This window comes from Neovison vison, chromosome 9, assembly GCF_020171115.1.
Source record: "Neovison vison isolate M4711 chromosome 9, ASM_NN_V1, whole genome shotgun sequence".
NCBI classification, from domain to species: Eukaryota; Metazoa; Chordata; class Mammalia; order Carnivora; family Mustelidae; genus Neogale; species Neogale vison.
Window position 1 is genome coordinate 15,310,803 of NC_058099.1, and position 18,208 is coordinate 15,329,010.

The 18,208-nt window shown below is 39.9% G+C and overlaps 1 long non-coding RNA gene across 1 annotated transcript in view; it reads right to left on the reverse strand.

Annotated features, from left to right (window-relative positions):
* Positions 1-1,687: 1,687 nt before the first annotated feature.
* LOC122916851 overlaps positions 1,688-18,208 on the reverse strand; it is a 102,191-nt gene continuing 85,670 nt past the window's right edge. Inside the window, exons 2-3 of the long non-coding RNA XR_006386314.1 lie at positions 9,975-10,031; positions 1,688-1,765 (exon numbers count right to left, since the gene is read on the reverse strand). This is a non-coding gene — a long non-coding RNA (uncharacterized LOC122916851). The remainder of the gene's footprint in view (positions 1,766-9,974; positions 10,032-18,208) is intronic.

Below are 18,208 nucleotides of genomic sequence, written 5' to 3' on the forward strand. Positions count from 1 at the left end.
GGTAGCTAACTTCAGAAAATTTTGTTTTCAATTAAGTTGTCTTTTAGACACCTTGGAAGGTAGGACTGTTATTTCCAATTTACAGATGAAGAAACTAAGGACCCATAAATGTTGATTTCACCCTTCCTTTTGCTCCCAGCAGATTAGCAAACCTCCAGTGCCCTCCAGAGGCTGGCTATCCGTCTCTACCAGGTGTCACTAAGCAACATCAATTTTGAGAGCTGAGTAGTTTTTTGATGATCATAGTGTGATCAGCAGATGGAAGTTATAATGGAAATTTAAAAAAAATAAAAATTATTTAAAAAGGCTTGAGATGAAATATGTCATATGATCCCTTTGAGTAAGTCCAACATTTATCACCATTTAATTGACACGCTGAATGAATTATATATATGGCATTATAATGATGTAATAGCTCACAGTCCTCATGGCTTGTGGAGTTGAATGTTCTGAGTGCAGTTTTTGGAAGCAAGAGAGGGATGAGAATGAATATAGTCATCTGGCACACTGTTCAGGGTTTTCACCAGCCACACGTTCCTTGTATTATTGCCATTGTTTAAATACTATGTATTATAGGCAACATACATTCACTTGGACAGTGTAGAAATACTTCATGGGCAATATACTTATTTTTTAAAATATAGGTATTTTAAAAACATAGGTACTTATTTATTTTTTCTTGTTTACTCAACTCAACTCTTTCTGTTTCTATCTAAAAACTTTTTAACGTATTGGCTTTTACAAATCATCCAATGCAATTGAGTCTAAGTTCCCAGCTTGCAGATTGTTGGTTAGGGGGCCATCAACTTAAAGAAAAACCGCCATCAGTGTGTTGACATGGGAAAATATGATCTCCTCAAGATAAATGGTGTTGATGGAGAGCTTTCTTTTCCTATATGAATGACTTCATGCCCCAAGGAGCCGAAATAGAAGAATAAACCTGAACATGGCTTGGCCAACATCAGTCTTCTAGGTATAAGTCTAACATGCAGCAGACAGCTAACAAATGTTGAATGAATTCAGTTTTTCTCTTTTATTTATGCCCTGGTTTACACAGAATGGTGGAAAGTGAATTTTTGTGCAAAATAAAATTTTACTTTGACATTGAATGTCATCATGACCATCTAGATATAATAATAAAAGCAACAATGACAATAGAATAATAAAGTAACAGTTAATGATTACCAAACACTTATTTATCAATCAGTGCTTTTTTTCTGCATAAAACTAACTTCCTAATTCCAGATGTGAAATGAGAGTAGGGGCTTTCTTTCTAATCCAGTGGACTCTTACACTGAATGCACAGACCACATCCTTCCCACAGGTATGTTAAACTCAAGCATGCTTTATTGCCACCTCCCACCACTTCACTGAGAAGGAGGCCCCTGGTCTAGGGCAGAGTAAGGGCTCGTTCTTGCCCTTCCAAGTTTGTGGATGCTACTGAGGAAAGCAAATACTATTCGTCTTTGAGAGAGCTTGTGAGTTCACAATGGGAATTGAGAAGGTTCTGGTCAGTCGGTCAGTTAGTACAGGTACAACCATTCTGACAGGTACAAGAGAGACAGTCTAGGGGCTCATGCTGTTTTATTTGCCCAATTAAGCTAGATGAGGCTGCAGTAACCATTGATCCTAAACATTCAGCAGTTTGAAACAACAAAGCTCGTTCTTCACTCTCACCATATGAATATCACGCCTTTCTGGAGGATTTCTGTTCATACTGGACCAAGGCTGATGGCATTCCAACCTTACTGAGCATTGCTGGCAGCTGGAGGAAGAAAGAAAGAGAGGGACAATCACACACTGGGTTTTCGTGTTTCTACTGGGAAGTGATACAGGTCACCTCTGCTGACAATTGATTTGCCAAAGACAAGTGGCCATTTCTAATGTCAAGACAGGAGAGGTGGTCCTCTTGAATGCCTGAAGGAGGGGGTGGTCATCAGAGTTAATGGTGAGTAGCACAGCTGCTGCTGATGCTCTCAGGGAACGGGGCCAGAGGGAGCGCTGAAGTCACAGTCTCCGAATGATCTGCCACTATTTTCTGTTGTGCCCATGCTGATAAGGCTTTTAGCACCAACTCCAGCAAAACTGTTCAGGTCACCAGCCGCTTCCATATCTCTAAATCCAACGGCCAGTATCCGTCTTCATCCAGTTGATCTATAAGCACTGTATGACACCTATTTCTCTCAACCACTCGAATTCCAGGTGAGCACAAACCTCTGGTGTTTCTCTTACTCTATGGGTTTTTTCTCCTTAGTTTCATTTGCGAGTTCTTCCTTATCTTCCTGACCTTTTTATCTTCTAGTACCAAAGGACAATAACAGTGACTTTCTTCTCTTCTCTCTCTAAACTCACTCATTTTGTGATCACACCCAGAATCTTGGTTTCAACCCCCCACTTCTGGGCTGGATAATCTTAATCGCATATAAGTGCCTTTAGCTTTTTCCTGAAATCTAGCTTTCAATGGTCATCTGGTTATTTGATATCTCTAATTTGTCATGTTTAAACCAAAGTCCTGATCTCCCTGTCCAAACATGCTCCTGTTTTACTCTTTTCAGCCCATTTTGTTGTCTTCATCTTCCAAATATATCCAGACGGAATGTATTCACCAGTACCAACCTGGTCCGAGTCACATTTACGTGATTACTTTATCCTCGTGAACAATCTCCCTACTTCTAACCTTGACTGAACCACTCCCTCATTCTGCTATCTCACATTAACCAGAGTGAAATGCAGTGGCTTCCCATCTCAGTCTTTGTCACCCCTTGAGTCACACATATTCTGGCCTTTCATTCTTTCCCTGACCTTATTTCTTATTAGCCTTCTCTCTACTCACTCAGCTCCCATCACAGCAGCCTCTGATATTTCCTTCAACCATTCCAGATATGAGGGTGTCTGAGTGGCTTAAGTAGTTAAGCATCTGCCTTCAGCTCAGGTCATGGTCTCCAGGTCCAGAGACTGGGTCCCACATGGGGCTCCCAGCTCAGCAGCGAGTCTGCTTTCTCCCTCTCCCCTGGCTTCTCCCCCTTGCTTGAGCTCTCTCTGTCCCTCTCTCTCTCAAATGAATTAAAAAAAAAAAAATCCTTAAACATTCCAGACATGCTTCTGGCAGAACTAGTGAGTGTGTGGTTCACACTTTTTTGTGATGCCATTTCCTGTATATAGGCATGGGTCCCTCCTTTCTTTTTCAAGGCTTTGTTCAGAAGTTGTATTTTCTTTTTCTTTTTTTTTTAATTTATTTTTTATTTTCAGCATAACAGTATTCATTATTTTTGCACCACACCCAGTGCACCATGCAATCCGTGCCCTCTATAATACCCACCACCTGGTACCCCAACCTCCCACCCCCCGCCCCTTCAAAACCCTCAGATTGTTTTTCAGAGTCCATAGTCTCTCAAGGTTCACCTCCTCTTCCAATTTCCCTCAACTCCCTTCTCCTCTCCATCTCCCCTTGTCTTCCATGTTACTTGTTATGCTCCACAAATAAGTGAAACCATATGATAATTGACTCTCTCTGCTTGACTTATTTCACTCAGCATAATCTCTTCCAGTCCCGTCCATGTTGCTACAAAAGTTGGGTATTCATCCTTTCTGATGGAGGCATAATACTCCATAGTGTATATGGACCACATCTTCCTTATCCATTCGTCCGTTGAAGGGCATCTTGGTTCTTTCCACAGTTTGGCGACCGTGGCCATTGCTGCTATAAACATTGGGGTCGAGATGGCCCTTCTTTTCACGACATCTGTATCTTTGGGGTAAATACCCAGTAGTGCAATTGCAGGGTCATAGGGAAGTTCTATTTTTAATTTCTTGAGGAATCTCCACACTGTTCTCCAAAGAGTCTGCACCAAGTTGCATTCCCACCAACAGTGTAAGAGGGTTCCCCTTTCTCCATATCCTCTCAACACATGTTGTTTCCTGTCTTGCTAATTTTGGCCATTCTAACGGGTGTAAGGTGATATCTCAATGTAGTTTTAATTTGAATCTCCCTGAGGGCTAGTGATGATGAACATTTTTTCATGTGTCTGATAGCCATTTGTATGTCTTCATTGGAGAAGTGTCTGTTCATATCTTCTGCCCATTTTTTGATATGATTGTCTGTTTTGTGTGTGTTGAGTTTGAGGAGTTCATTATAGATCCTGGATATCAACCTTTTTTCTGTACTGTCATTTGCAAATATCTTCTTCCATTCCGTGGGTTGCCTTTTTGTTTTCTTGACTGTTTCCTTGGCTGTGCAGAAGCTTTTGATTTTGAAGAAGTCCCAAAAGTTCATCTTCGCTTTTGTTTCCTTTGCCTTTGGAGACATATCTTGAAAGAAGTTGCTGTGGCTGATATCGAAGAGATTACTGCCTATGTTCTCCTCTAGGATTCTGATGGATTCCTGTCTCACATTGAGGTCTTTTATCCATTTTGAGTTTATCTTTGTGTACGGTGTAAGAGAATGGTTGAGTTTCATTCTTCTACATATAGCTGCTCAGTTTTCCCAGCACCATTTATTGAAGAGACTGTCTTTTTTCCACTGTATATTTTTTCCTGTTTTGTCGAAGATTATTTGACCATAGAGTTGAGGGTCCATATTTGGGCTCTCTACTCTGTTCCACTGGTCTATGTGTCTGTTTTTATGCCAGTACCATGCTGTCTTGGTGATCACAGAAGTTGTATTTTCAATGTGACCTTGCCTAACTGCTCTTTAAACATATAAACCCCTTTTTAGCGCCTGGGTGGCTCAGTTGTTAGGTGTCTGTCTTCACCTTAGGTCATGACTGAGCCCTGCTTCGGGCTCCCTGCTCAGCGGGAAGCCTGCTTTTCCTTGTCCCACTCCCCCTGCCTGTGTTCCCTCTCTCACTGTGTTTCTCTCTGCCAAGTAAATAAATAAAATCTTTAAATAAATAAATAAAAATAACTCCCCTCTTTTTGCCTTTGATAATCCACATACCTCTTTCTGAAATGTTTTATTTTTCTCCCCTCTGGAACTTACTGCTTTTAAGTACTTTATCATTTACCTATTAATTTTGTTGCCAGTCTCTCCCACCAGAATTTAAAATTCCTGTCTGTTTTGTTGACTTGGGTATCTCCAGTACTTAGGAAAATGCCTAAACCCAGCTGACTGTTAATAATTTTTTAATTGAATGAATAGATGATAAAAGAATGAATGAATTAATGAAGTTAATTTGTTGTAGTTTGGGCTTTTCACAAGAACAACCTGGGATTAAAGGACTGGTCGGCCCATGTACAAGTAACCCATCAATCTTCTTAAGTAACACCACTAAAGCCAATTTCCTTCTTATTATTCAAGCATAGCATATGCAGTGAAATCCAAACTATGGCACTATAGCAATCACATCATATTGTGTATAATATCTAGTGTCTCTGGGCTAATATATTTTAGGGAATGCTCTAATGACCACAGGGAGATGGAAGTCTCATTTCAAGGTATTATTTGATTGGATGTTCCAGATCACAGAAGGGGAATTATCCTGGGGATCCCTATCAACACAATCTGGTATTTTACTATGACTCATTTATTCCTCAAATGAAGCTAGAGAGAGGGTTCTGGGGTAACTTTAGTTAAATCCCTTTTCTTAATGCCTCTCCTGAAAGATCTCACTGACACTTGTCATACAATTAGAGCTGGTTTCCTCTCTTTGGATGACAAAAGGGAAAAAAAAAGAGAGAGAGAGAGAGAGGGAGAAAGAGATAAGATGAGCAAAGTGTACGAAGAAGAAAGCAGAAAGGTTTGTGGGTCCTGTCCTTTAAAAAGTTGTATGTATTTTTTTAAAAGAATATGTAATGCTTACCACGTTCCTGTGAGAACTTTGTCCTCCTAGAAATTATGCTTAGTGTATGCTAACAATGTGGCTATCAGAATGTAAACAGGGACTTGTGCAGTGGAACTGCTGTCACAGAAGGAGTAAGCTGGTCTTTTCAAGGATCCCGTAAGTAACATCCCACAATTTTGCTGAGTGTGGCCCTATTGAGAAATAGACAACAAATTGTCAACGTTATTAGAAATGAAGCTGTCTTAGAAAAGGGAACCTCATCTGCAACCACACTTGGGTTTTCTGAGGATTTACTCTCTAAAATATATATCAGCCCTTAGAAGTTCTTGGTCTGTTCTATTACCCAATCTCCTGTAGAAACAGAACATGTAGTGGGTATCAGAAGACGCAGACATAAACAAAGAAAGAAGGCTCTGTCCTGACATTCCATACAAGAGATCTGCAAGAGTCCTGAACTGGTCATGCTGAACTCCTCCTCTTTAACCTATCAGCCAGGGAATGTTCTTCCTTTTGATAATGCGAGAGGAAAGGTCCAGAGAAATCAGAAGTATTTCCAAATTGAGGAAATGAAAGGGACATCTGTGGCAATGTAAGGAAAGGGAGATCTGTGTTCTTCCTTAGCAAAGAAAATTAAAATTAGCTCTAATCAGAACTCACTGTTCATTGTCTTAAGGAAAAAAAAAAAAGATAATAAAATCAGAGGAAAACTTCTTGACTTTCAAGTCAGTATCCAATTGCAACAGAGGACCCTTTTTGACTCACCACTTATATACTTCCAAGAAATTGTGTGTGTGGATAATGAGAATAACTGTAATACTTGGGCTTTTAATAGAAAAAAAAAAAAAGAAGAAGTATTAGTAGAGAGAAGAAACCACTTGAATAAACAGGCTGAAGCCTGTGTCATACCAAGATATTTTCTGATGGACTGGAGTAGAGAATGAAGTGTGATTGTAAAATACTTTGTCAGTCAATATCTGTCACTTGATGCCCTTAAAAATATGTTTCTTTATATATTATGAAGAATCAAAATTAAGCCCAGCCCAGGTAGAAAATCCCTCCTTATTCTGACAAAACAAATAAGACAAGTAGACTCAAGTGTTACCCCATTTAACAAGTCAAGAAACTGAAACAGAGGACCACTGATCTGCCACAAGAGCTTTGTGGTCTAACAATACATCTACAAGCTAAAATCTAAATATCTATCCTTATAGCTGATACCAATTCTCCAACCACTTTTTAAATTTTTTTGGCCTGTCATTCTGATCAAGGCCTTTCCTATGGTATTTATGTGTACAGGTGAATTAATTTCCTTTCAGCATCATAGTAGAAAAAGACAGAGTGAGTTTCAATTTCATGTACATAGAACTGAAGGCATTCACTGGTTTCATTCAAGTCACCAAAGTCAATGAACTATCTAGTAAATAAATTCCTTAAGCATATAGATTGAATCCATACTGCTTAGATAAGAGACCCTTAATAAGTATTTTTGTCATGAATGAATAAAAGTTCTATCTTAAATATGACTGTGGTTTGTGATAGATTATGAGAGGTCATTGTGTAAGGTTTTTGGGGATGGTTGCCTTATTATCTTCATCTACTTCATCTCCTGAAAGAATATTTCCCTTTGCTCAATTCTCATTTTTCTCTATGATAAAAGACTTGATTAAAACATGTGGACAAGTTTTGAAAACTAATTATTACTTACTTTCTGCAACTGAAGTTTGCCATTAATTTAAGTCTCCCATATCAACCACCACTCTGATTCTGGAAAACCCACGAAGCTTCTCTGCCTCCTGCTGGGTGAGTATTGCTGGAAGCAGGAGTATCGGTGCTGGCACTTGGCCTAGGAAAGGTCACTCAGATGGCCCATCCATGACTCTGACTCCTGAGGATTTGATGTAGAGTTGCAGAGATGGGAAAGAATTGTTCATGGTGGCAGCAGCACCAAGAGTCCCATGATAGCAGTGGCGGTAAGGGTCTACTGGCAAATGGCAACATCCAGAATCCCTCCACTGGTGGTGGTACCGTTTCCAGTGTGTGCAGACCACAGATGCATTTCCTGCTGCTTAGCCTCTCAAGGTTTCTGCATGTGTAGCAGCCTGATTGATGAGTCTACAGTTGATTCTGTAAGCTACCCAGTATCCTTGCAATAAATTGCCTTTATCACCTAAGTATTCGTTCTATTGTTTGCAACTAAAAACTATGACTGATACAGAGATTAGTACCAACAAGTGGGTTATAGGCAATGGTCCCCAAGAAGAAAGGAGGAATTTGTGATAGATTACCTGACCACGTTAGAGCTGAAGGCAGTAGTAATTCTGTTATAATTCAGGGAAGGGAATTTGGATGCCCATGGCGGGAAACAGTGGTACGGCTAATTAAAGCATCATCTGTGCGTGCCTTGAATGAAGTACCCATTAACATCAAAGCTTTGGGAACTGCACTGTCATGACCATAAAATAATATGAAGGACAGGAGCAGCCGGGTGAGGCATCTACTCCTCATAGCACTTTAAAGCCATAAAGAAAAATAATGAAGAACAGAAATCCCTAAATTCTTAGCTCAAAACGAGGACTAAAATCTAGGGATTTTCTATGAATTAAGAAATACAGAAAACAAAACCATAACAAAACAAAACAATCTTTCTCTTCCGTAGCCACAAAACTGAAGTCAATGACAGATGAGATGTCAAATTACAACATCAGTGGAATTAACATCTTTGTATTTCTTTGATGTGAAAACTAGGCACTGATTTGTTTCAAAGGGTCTCTGTTCTTATTTGTTCTCTTACCTTGGGAAAGTCAGACAGTGTCATGGTTAGGAGCAAGCCAGAATTTTACCATAGGAGGGAAGCAGTCAGTTAGTTGGTGTCCTATTGCCTCAATTTCCCTTTCTATAAAGTGGGAACGGCAATAATATCTACCTCATAGAGTTATTGTGAAGTTTAAACCAGTTAGTATATATAAGGTTATCAGAAGATAGCCTGGAACACGGTAATCCCTGAAATAGACAGCAGCTAGAGCTACGGTGGCCAGTGTTACTGTTACCACATTGCTGACACATTGCTGATAAGATCTGTAGGGGAGGAAGGAGCAGGGACCACACTGAGATGGCAAGAGACATGCACGTGAGGGGATGCACAAAAAGCTCCAAGAAATACATGGGCGTCAGTGTTGTTTCTATAGATCCTGGGAAATCTCCAACAGAGTAAAGAGCCGGTTAGGATTCCTTGCGTTTTATGCCATTGTGGGGGAAAAAGGACAGGATGCTTCACTGACCTCTTAGGATTTTGAAGTAAAAAATAGACTGATTTTATCTATGCTTCTCTGACTCACTTACTAGGTGACTTAGGCTCACTTTATGTTGCCTCTGGAAGATGAGAAGGATGATTTGGGCCATAACGAGAATAGCATCCTAATTGTCACTTATGACCTAGCAGAACCAGTATTGTTACAAATAGCCCTGTGCTTCCAGGTAGAATGATTTCTTGTTAGGGTTCTGAAGAATGGCAGGAACCAGAGATAGAAAGCTACCTATAAGCAAAAGCTTATTCAACCATACTACAGAATTTTGCCTTAGTGAAAAGGTACAATGCTAATGTTTTAATCATTTAAAATGAGACTTAGTCTAATCATAGGAAAACAAATAGCTAAACACAATCTAATGCAAGGGAGAGTGATTTAATAACTTTTAGATTTTTGTTTGTTTTTCATTATGCCACCCACATTTGCTCTAATACCCAAATCATTTAGCAACTCAAAGCTTTGCCCATGGCACTTTATTTTCTTGTGGAAAGATAGAAGTTGTAAGATCTCAGTTGGCTGTTCTCTTTTTTCTTTCTGGAATGTACAATGCAGTAACAGAATATATTCACTATGAAGAAAAAAAAACCACTTATCTGGGGTAAAAAAAAAAAAAAAAGGTGAGAAATGGGAGGGTGATCTGCTACTTGGAAGAAAAGAGCAAGTGACCTCAACTTTGAGTCCTCACCATGAACTTGGGAATTTTGAAGTTGGGAATGTTTTTCTTCTTAAAGCAGAAAATGTTTCAAAGTGTGTTTGAGGTACCAATGACTTCCTAGCTCTGGAGATATAAAGGGGGATTGCTGAAAACTTGCCATTGAATGCTCTTTCTTTGGTATATCAGTTTAAAGATAGCCGCTAACATTGGTGATGTAAGCTTTGTCTGACTTACTTTGGCCTTCCAAGGGCATTTGTTCAGCAGACCATGGCAATGGTTGACAGAGAAATTCTGTAAGAAAGAGAAACACAGGTACTATATTCAATCACTGTCTCAGCATCCTGGGCTAAATCATGTGCTTAATTTTCTGTGAAGTCTATTTTTTCAGTCTCAATGTAAATTGCAAGGCTGGAAGGTGCTTCAAAACTTATAAAATCCAAATTCCCCCAGAGAATTCTCCAAACCATACAAGCTAATTATAAACCTTGATTTTGTACTTTTTATAAGACTGTACTTTTAAATCAATGGATGAGAGTAACATCTCTGTTACATATTAACCACAGTAAAAGAATAATGGTAATATTTCAGAATAATGGTAATTATTCAGAAATGTTCTTTGGTGTTATCATGTTGGGCATTGTGCAAGCACTTTCCATCTGTGAGCACATTACTTTAAGATAGGTGCTCTGTGTTCCATCTCACAGATGAAGAGTTGTTCCCCACCACTGCCAAAAGTATCTCTCCTTCACGGAGCAGTACTTAAATCTCATACTTGCTTCATAGGTCAGCTCAAATTGTCACCCATCCTATTCACCTTTCCTAATGTACTCAACAATAATCATTTTTCAGTAAATATTTATTGAGCACTTTTTGTATGTCAAGCACCATGCAAGGCAGACAGTATATTTGTGGGTGAAGAAAAAAATTATATTTTTAACCATGTGGTAATGTAAAACCTAATGGAGGACACAAATAATAAATAAGCAAATGAATATATGATTAGAATGACAATATATACGATTTTGGAGTAAATTTCAGCCAGTGGTCAAAGCCGGTGGCCTTATTATGCCTACTTGGGACCTTTGTGCAAATAGGAAAAATTCAGCCTTTGCTCAAGAGTCTTTACTGACCATCAGATTATTATAATAAATACACAAATCCGTGATGACTAGCAATGACAGCAGCACCTCCTAGGATTTGCAGTATAGAACCTACAGAACTGTACGCAGAGGCCTTGAGATGGCAAACACAGCAAGCTGTCAAGGATGAAGATGTGTCAGCCACTCAGAGAAGGCAGAAGAATATTTTGGGTGAAAGAATCAGCAAGTATGGAGATGTTGAAACGGGGAAGAACATATGGTTCCGAGAAACTGAAAACAGGCCGGTGTTACGGAGGCATAATAAATCAGAGAGAAACGGAACTGGGAAAACAGGCGAGCAGCAAATACGGAGTGCGGCTCTACTGAAACTGCAAGTCTGCTCCCTGACTTTAAGCCCAAGAATGCCAGAATCAGATTTGGGTTTTGCTTGGGAGGATAACTGGGAGTGAAATGGGAAGTGTGATACAAATAAAGGGCCATATTGCGAGAGCCTGGTTAAGCGGTATCCGTGGTCTTTAGTAGTGGCTTGACATAATTGTTCTGACTTGACATTTCTGGTACCAAGCGAGGGTCTTTACGTTGGCAGGGACTCTATTTTACATGCTATACCTCTATTAGTTTTGGAACTTTGGAGATGTGAAATAGGTATTAGAATAGGGAAGGAAGAAACTCACTTCTCACCTCCCCTGTGCCATGGGTTGAGCAGGCACTGAGATGTGTGCGGTCTGACATGCAGGCGTTTGAATCAGCAATCACCGCTCTTGGAAAGGCGTGGGGGAAAGCAGAACTGGGCAAAGGGAGAAGCTGAACAGCCATGCAAGGCCAACAGAACCCCAGCCCACTCCTTGTGTATTGTCACATTTACTGCCTGAAAGGAACAGAATGCGCCAAGGGACCAAGTCGTGAAAGACACTCCATGTTTGGGAAACATTTCTATCTCAGGACCTTACATAATGTGACGGTAACTGAGTGCTTAAAAAGGAAGTGGCTTCTGAAAAGAATGGAAGACAAAAACCAGAATGATTATGGAATGGGACTTGGTGGTGGAAAATGTCCTCTCTCCTCAAGGACTTCGTTAAATGAGGCCCCTTCCCTGTAACTCAGTTTCCCCATATGCAAAATTAGAGACTTAAAGCAGATGGCCTTAAATGACCCTCCCTATTCTGAAATTCTGTGATTCTGACTAAGAAAACCCAGTTTAGGAAACCCATTACAGCCGTAGCTGTCCTTTTCCATTAGTCCAAATGCATCTAGACTCATCAAAATGGGTTTTGACTCGCAGGGACCAAATGTCTTCATTTAGAAGAGACGGGAAAGGCAGCCTTGCAAATTACACCATTTCTCCCACCTCCATTATGCTCCGAGCATTCTGCCAGTGCTGTTACAACCCAACAGCACGCAGCCAATTGGAGCAGAAAAGACAATAACCTTAATGGGAAGGAATTGGGAGCTGGGAGACGCCACAGATTGTATTAGGAGAAATGAAATAATATTTAATTTCCCTGGTCATAAATAATCTGTCTGCCCACATTACGAGCATATCAGAGTTGACAGGGAAAATAGTCACCAACATGGGAAAAAAAGGTCATTATTTTTTCATTATTAGTGGGTAATGAGGGTGGGGGGCATATCAGATGTCTTTTTTTTTTTTTTTTCCCCTGACAGATGGAACTGCAGTGGCCGAGTTGCTAAGAGTAGCTGGTAATCCTCACAATTTGTTAGCAAGAGGCAATAGCAATGATCTTGGCGATTCCTCACTCATACTGTAGGTAAGGTTGTTTATAGGTTTCAAAGTGCTAAGACATTTGTTTCTTCATGAGCACCTCACTATGTGAGAAGGGACAGTCATTTTAAAGGTTAGGTTACTGAGGCTCGATATTTGATTAATTGTTTTGGCAAAGCAATGACCGAAGAACTTCAGACTTAACCTTACTAATTTCAAAATTCGGTTATCATAGCAAACAACCTATACTCTTTATTTTTACCCGCATTTTTAAATTTAAATCAGCTCACTTTTTTACTTATACTTGTTCTAAAGGATACTTTACATAGCACCATCATAAATGGAAGGCTCAAGTCAGCAGTCTAAACTAGAGGTACCGTTAATTCTCACTCTTCATGGTCTTCTCTCTATTCATGGTAGTTACGTTCTATAAAGTCTCCACAAATACTGAACTGTTGCATCGACAGGAAATTCAGGGCTAGGTTCCTGCAAACCTCTGATCACAACATTTTCATCAACCAATCAATATGTAACCTTTTTTTTAAATGTGTTTCTGTTCAAAGACATCTTCTTTAATAGGTATGGTTGATTTAACCTGTATCATTGATTTAATGTATATTGTTGATTCATTAAAATTCAATTCACAGCCAATAACACTAACTCTATCTGAATGAAGCTTTATCTAATACGTGTTTTCTCCTTAAGGTACATCCTTGTACTTGAGTACAAGTACTCAAGAGTTAGTACACTCTTTAGCACTATGTTTGGGGGCCATTTTAAACCATAAAACCACTAGCAAAAAACACCCACAAAAATGTGAAAAATATGGCATCAAACAGACCATGTAACAGACACATCCGCAGTATGAGAACTGAAACAAGGAAGCACAGTGTCACCTTGTCTAGCCTCAGCTGGGAAAGTATGTGTAGGGTGACTCAATTTTCACTACACTGTACACATCTGCAAAATTGCTGCCAGTATTGATTCGGTGATTACAAATAAATTTTAGTGAACAGGTGAACTCAAAAATATAATTTCTGCACATAATGAGGATCGACCATCACTTTAAAATTAAATCCAAGGAAAACAATTACATCCTAATTTCTCAGTAGGAGGTTTGGCTTTTTTTTTTTTTTTTCCAATTTATTTATTTTCAGAAAAACAGTATTCATTATTTTTTCACCACACCCAGTGCTCCATGCAAGCCGTGCCCTCTATAATACCCACCACCTGGTACCCTAACCTCCCACCCCCCCGCCACTTCAAACCCCTCAGATTGTTTTTCAGAGTCCATAGTCTCTCATGGTTCACCTCCCCTTCCAATTTACCCAAATTCCCTACTCCTCTCTAACGCCCCTTGTCCTCCATGCTATTTGTTATGGAGGTTTGGCTTTTTTCTTTGTTAAAAAAGGAGGGTGAAATCAGGTGTTGAAGACTTTGCTGGCCTCAGACAAGGAGTTTCCTCCTGACTTAATCTGAAAGATTGGAATAATATTAAAATGAAAATAATTTTCTGATCATATGATACACTTTTTCTTACTGCCAGGTTTATGTACCACTTACGATCATTTTGAGAACCTTTTCAATCATCACAAGTATCACAGATAAGACATTTGGAAGATGCCAAGGGTACAAACTCACTCTTTGGGAAACACTGTGCTAGAATATGAAAATCCCCCCGATGTCCTGAGCCTCTATATCCTCCCAACACTGAGGTAGGGACAGCAGTCTTCCCAGAAAGATGCGGCTGACAGTAACTCCCTGTGGCTGGACAGCTTACTGGGCTGCTTAGCCACCTCTGCATTCTATTCTTGTTCTTTTTTTTTTTAAAGATTTTATTTGTCATAGAGAGAGAAGCAAGAGCAAGCACAGGCAGGCAGAGGCAGAGGGAGAAGCAGGCTCCCCGCCAAGCAAAGAGCCTGATGTGGGACTCGATCCCAGGACACTGGGATCATGACCTGAGCCGAAGGCAGCCGCTTAACCAACTGAGCCACCCAGGCATCCCTATTCTTGTTCTTGAGAGAAACACTTTTTACCTAAGAGATGTGTAAACCTCCAACTGGTTGACCTTGTCTCCCTGATATGTCTAAGAAATCTTTCAATCTTTAAAAAAACAAAAACAAAAACAGAGAGATAAATACTGCTCCCCTCTTGAAATGTGCTTCAGAAATAATTTCATTCCCCTGTTTTCTTTTGCTGAGTTAAAGAGCTGAGTCTGAACTCAACAGGAGACAGTCAACTTCTGCAATCACTTTCTCGGTTGGTGGGACAGGAACTTGTGGGGACCTGTTTCTTGTATCTGAGCCCAGGCTCAGATAGGTAGAGTTGCCCCAAACTGCTGTGTGTGAGCAACTTGTGTAACACCCAGCAAATACTTACTAGTTTGTATAGACAGTAGGGATCAGTGAGAAAAATGGAATTTAAAATACTCCTTATAATAAACAGAGCCATACAAGCTTATTGACTTTTTATGACCAACATTGCTGGTGTAGAAAGACAGAAAATTAACTCAAGTTGAAAAAAAAATGGATTCTAGGTTCAGATTTGCCAAGTATTGAGGGTCCAAATAAGTCATTTAGCCTTAGCATTGTGGACATGGCTAGTCCAATGTACTAATTCAGAGTGGCCCACTGCAAAGACACTTAGTGTTAGCATGTTAACTAACATTGCTAGTTATTACATGAGTGACCAAAGAGCAATATGTTCAGTCTCTTTGCTTCTCAGTTTTGTATTTATAGAATAAGAGTAATAGAACTACTTAAGAAGACCTTTGCAAAAAGTAAATGAGGTATTTGGGGAGCAATAAAAGTACAAGGCACCTAGGAAACTGTTAGTTCACAAGAAATTCCTTTTAATCTAAGCCTCACATTTCTCAGCAGTAATCGGGAAATTTTATCATTTGGAAGGAACTGGTATTACAGAATAATAAGGAAGAGAGCTTTCACAGCAGACAGGCTTGGAGTCCAATTCCTCTTCTGCTACCTGCTACCTTGTGAACTCGAGGAAACTACGTAGTGTCTGTGAGTCTCAAGTACTTCCTCAGCTTTAGGAAACGATTTAGGAAACGATTATAAAATAGATCTCCCAAGAAGTAGTCAGGATCAAGGCATGTCAAGCACTTAGTGCCTGGAACTATGTAAAGAATCAGTAATTTTTTTAAAAAAATTATTTAAAAATTTTTTCTCTTAGAGTTTAAGAGGTGTTGATACTAACCAGTCTTAATCATCAGGAGAAATACTCATGGTTTGTGGAGACTGAGAGCATCAACTCTTGATCGGGATTGCATTAAGTGTGTAGATTGCTCTCGGTAGCATAGACATTTTCACAATAGTTGTTCTTCCAATCCATGAGCATGGAATGTTTTTCCATTTCTGTGTGTCTTCCTCAATTTCTTTCAAGAGTACTTCATAGTTTTCTGAGTACAAATTCTTTGCCTCTTTGGTTAGGTTTATTCCCAGGTATCTGCTTGTTTGGTTAGGTTTATTCCCAGGTATCTGCAATTGTAAATGGGATTGATGCCTTAATTTCTCTTTCTTCTGTCTTGCTGTTGCTGTATAGTAATAGAGCATCAGCATTTTTTTTGAGCATCAACTCTTAAAAGCACAAGGATTTGGCAGTCAGACAAACATAAACTCATAGTTGAAAAACATCTTGGTGATCAAACAGGCCACTCTGTATTGTGTGTGAATAACCATAAAGATATCTCAGGCAAATATTTGCTTTGACTCTGTTTCAAAGCCTTTGATCAACCCAGGGGACACTCACTCTTGTGAGGCAGCCCATCCAACTGTCTTGAAGTTTATTCTGTTAAAAAGTTCATAATTATATCAAATGAAGTCTATCTTCCTGAGACTTTCACTCATAGGTCCTGGTTCTGCTGCTACATACAAAGGCAGCTTCTCTGAACACCATGGAAGCAGTTGAAGACTATCACCCTATCCTGTGGTGGGTGTGAGTTAAGGGATAAGATCTTGGTCTGACACATGTGGGTTAAAACCAAGGCACCCTGTACTCTCAGGTTGTGTGATGTTAAAAAAAAAATAGTTATGTAACTCATTAAATCTCAGTTTCAATACAGGGCTACACACACACACACACACACACACACACACATAGCTTCCCTCAGACTAAGTGATAAAACTAATGAAATGGTGCATTCAAATTCCCTAGGACAGTGCTTAGCACAAAACAAGTTATTTGCAAAGTTGCTGCCATGTTTTAGCCATTAAAATAAATCTAATCTTCTTCCCTGGCCTCCTTAGTCCCAGACTGCGTATCTCCCTGATTTTTAATTTTCTCATTCACTCTCCTAGATTCTTTTCTCTGAATATACTCTAAAAGTGTGATTCAGAATTATTCTTCGTATTCCAGGCCATCTGACCTGAATGCAGAACAAAAGAGAATAGACATCTTCCTCATGAAGTAGCTTTCATTAAAGTCACACCATGCCACAGGTTAATACTAAGTTACATTCAACTAATTCCCCATAGTTTTCTTTTCTTTGTTCTTTAACTTCTGTTACAAAAACGAATTTCATCAAATCCAACCCCATAAACAAACAAAGGCCAAGAAAGAGTCTGCTACTTGCCCAAGGTTACATCAAGGCTTGGCCAAGGTCTGAGGCCCAGAAAGCAGGCTGCCAACTCTCAAACCACTGCTGTTTCCAACCAAGTGTGCTTTTTCTCGCACTGTAATTCCTGAGGATTGCTTTAGCAGCTTTAAATTCTTCCTTCATCTCACCCCTGGGACCCAAAGGTCATTCTCAGTGTAAGAAAAGAGGTGGATTCAGGGAGTGGGAATATGGTCAAGCTCAGGAGAAGTAAGTTTCACAGGGGTGACTCCAATATCTGGTGTCCACTGCCAAGTCACTGACCCTTACTGTCTCTGTACCCTTTGTACACTATGGCCTGGACAACCGGTAACAGCCAGTACCCAAGGTGAAGTCACCAGGCAACAAGACTTCTGGTCATGACTCCTTCTTCTCTGATATCCCCCTTGATAGTCTCTACCACCTGAAGCCTCTGATGCCTTCAGTGCCTCTACTTTCTCGCTTGTCAGCAGCCTTTCCCCAAGTAAACTTTGGTTGGCTTCCCCCTCCAGATTGTCTAACAGCTGCTCCTGATAAATACCAGAGCAGCTGATTTTCTGTAGGAAATGAAGCACAGCCGGTGGCTGGCTGTGGTGACTAAAGACAGACGAACTTAACAAGTCCTCCAGCGGAATCTCAGTTCAGCAGGGGAGGGCTACAGCATACAAGGAAGAGAGGTCAGATTCAAAAGTAGGATGCCAGAGACCAATCATCAGAGTAGGATACCAGAGACCTCTATCATCATCAAAACATTTTGATCATCAGATTGATGAAATACTGATTTATGGATTTCAAAACAATGAAAATGACCATGGATTAAAGGGGGATTATTATTATTATTAGGGTGGCTTGAAAGGGTTAAGCTTCTGCCCTGGGCTCAGGTCATGATCACAGGGTTCTGCGCTCCCTGCTCAGCAGGAGCCAACTTCTCCCTTTGCCTCTCCCCTTGCTTATATGCACATGTGCGTGCTCTCTCTCTCTCTGACAGATAAATAAAATCTTTAAAAAAAGATGGATTACATAATGATAAAGAGATCAATTCCCTAAGAAGAAATAA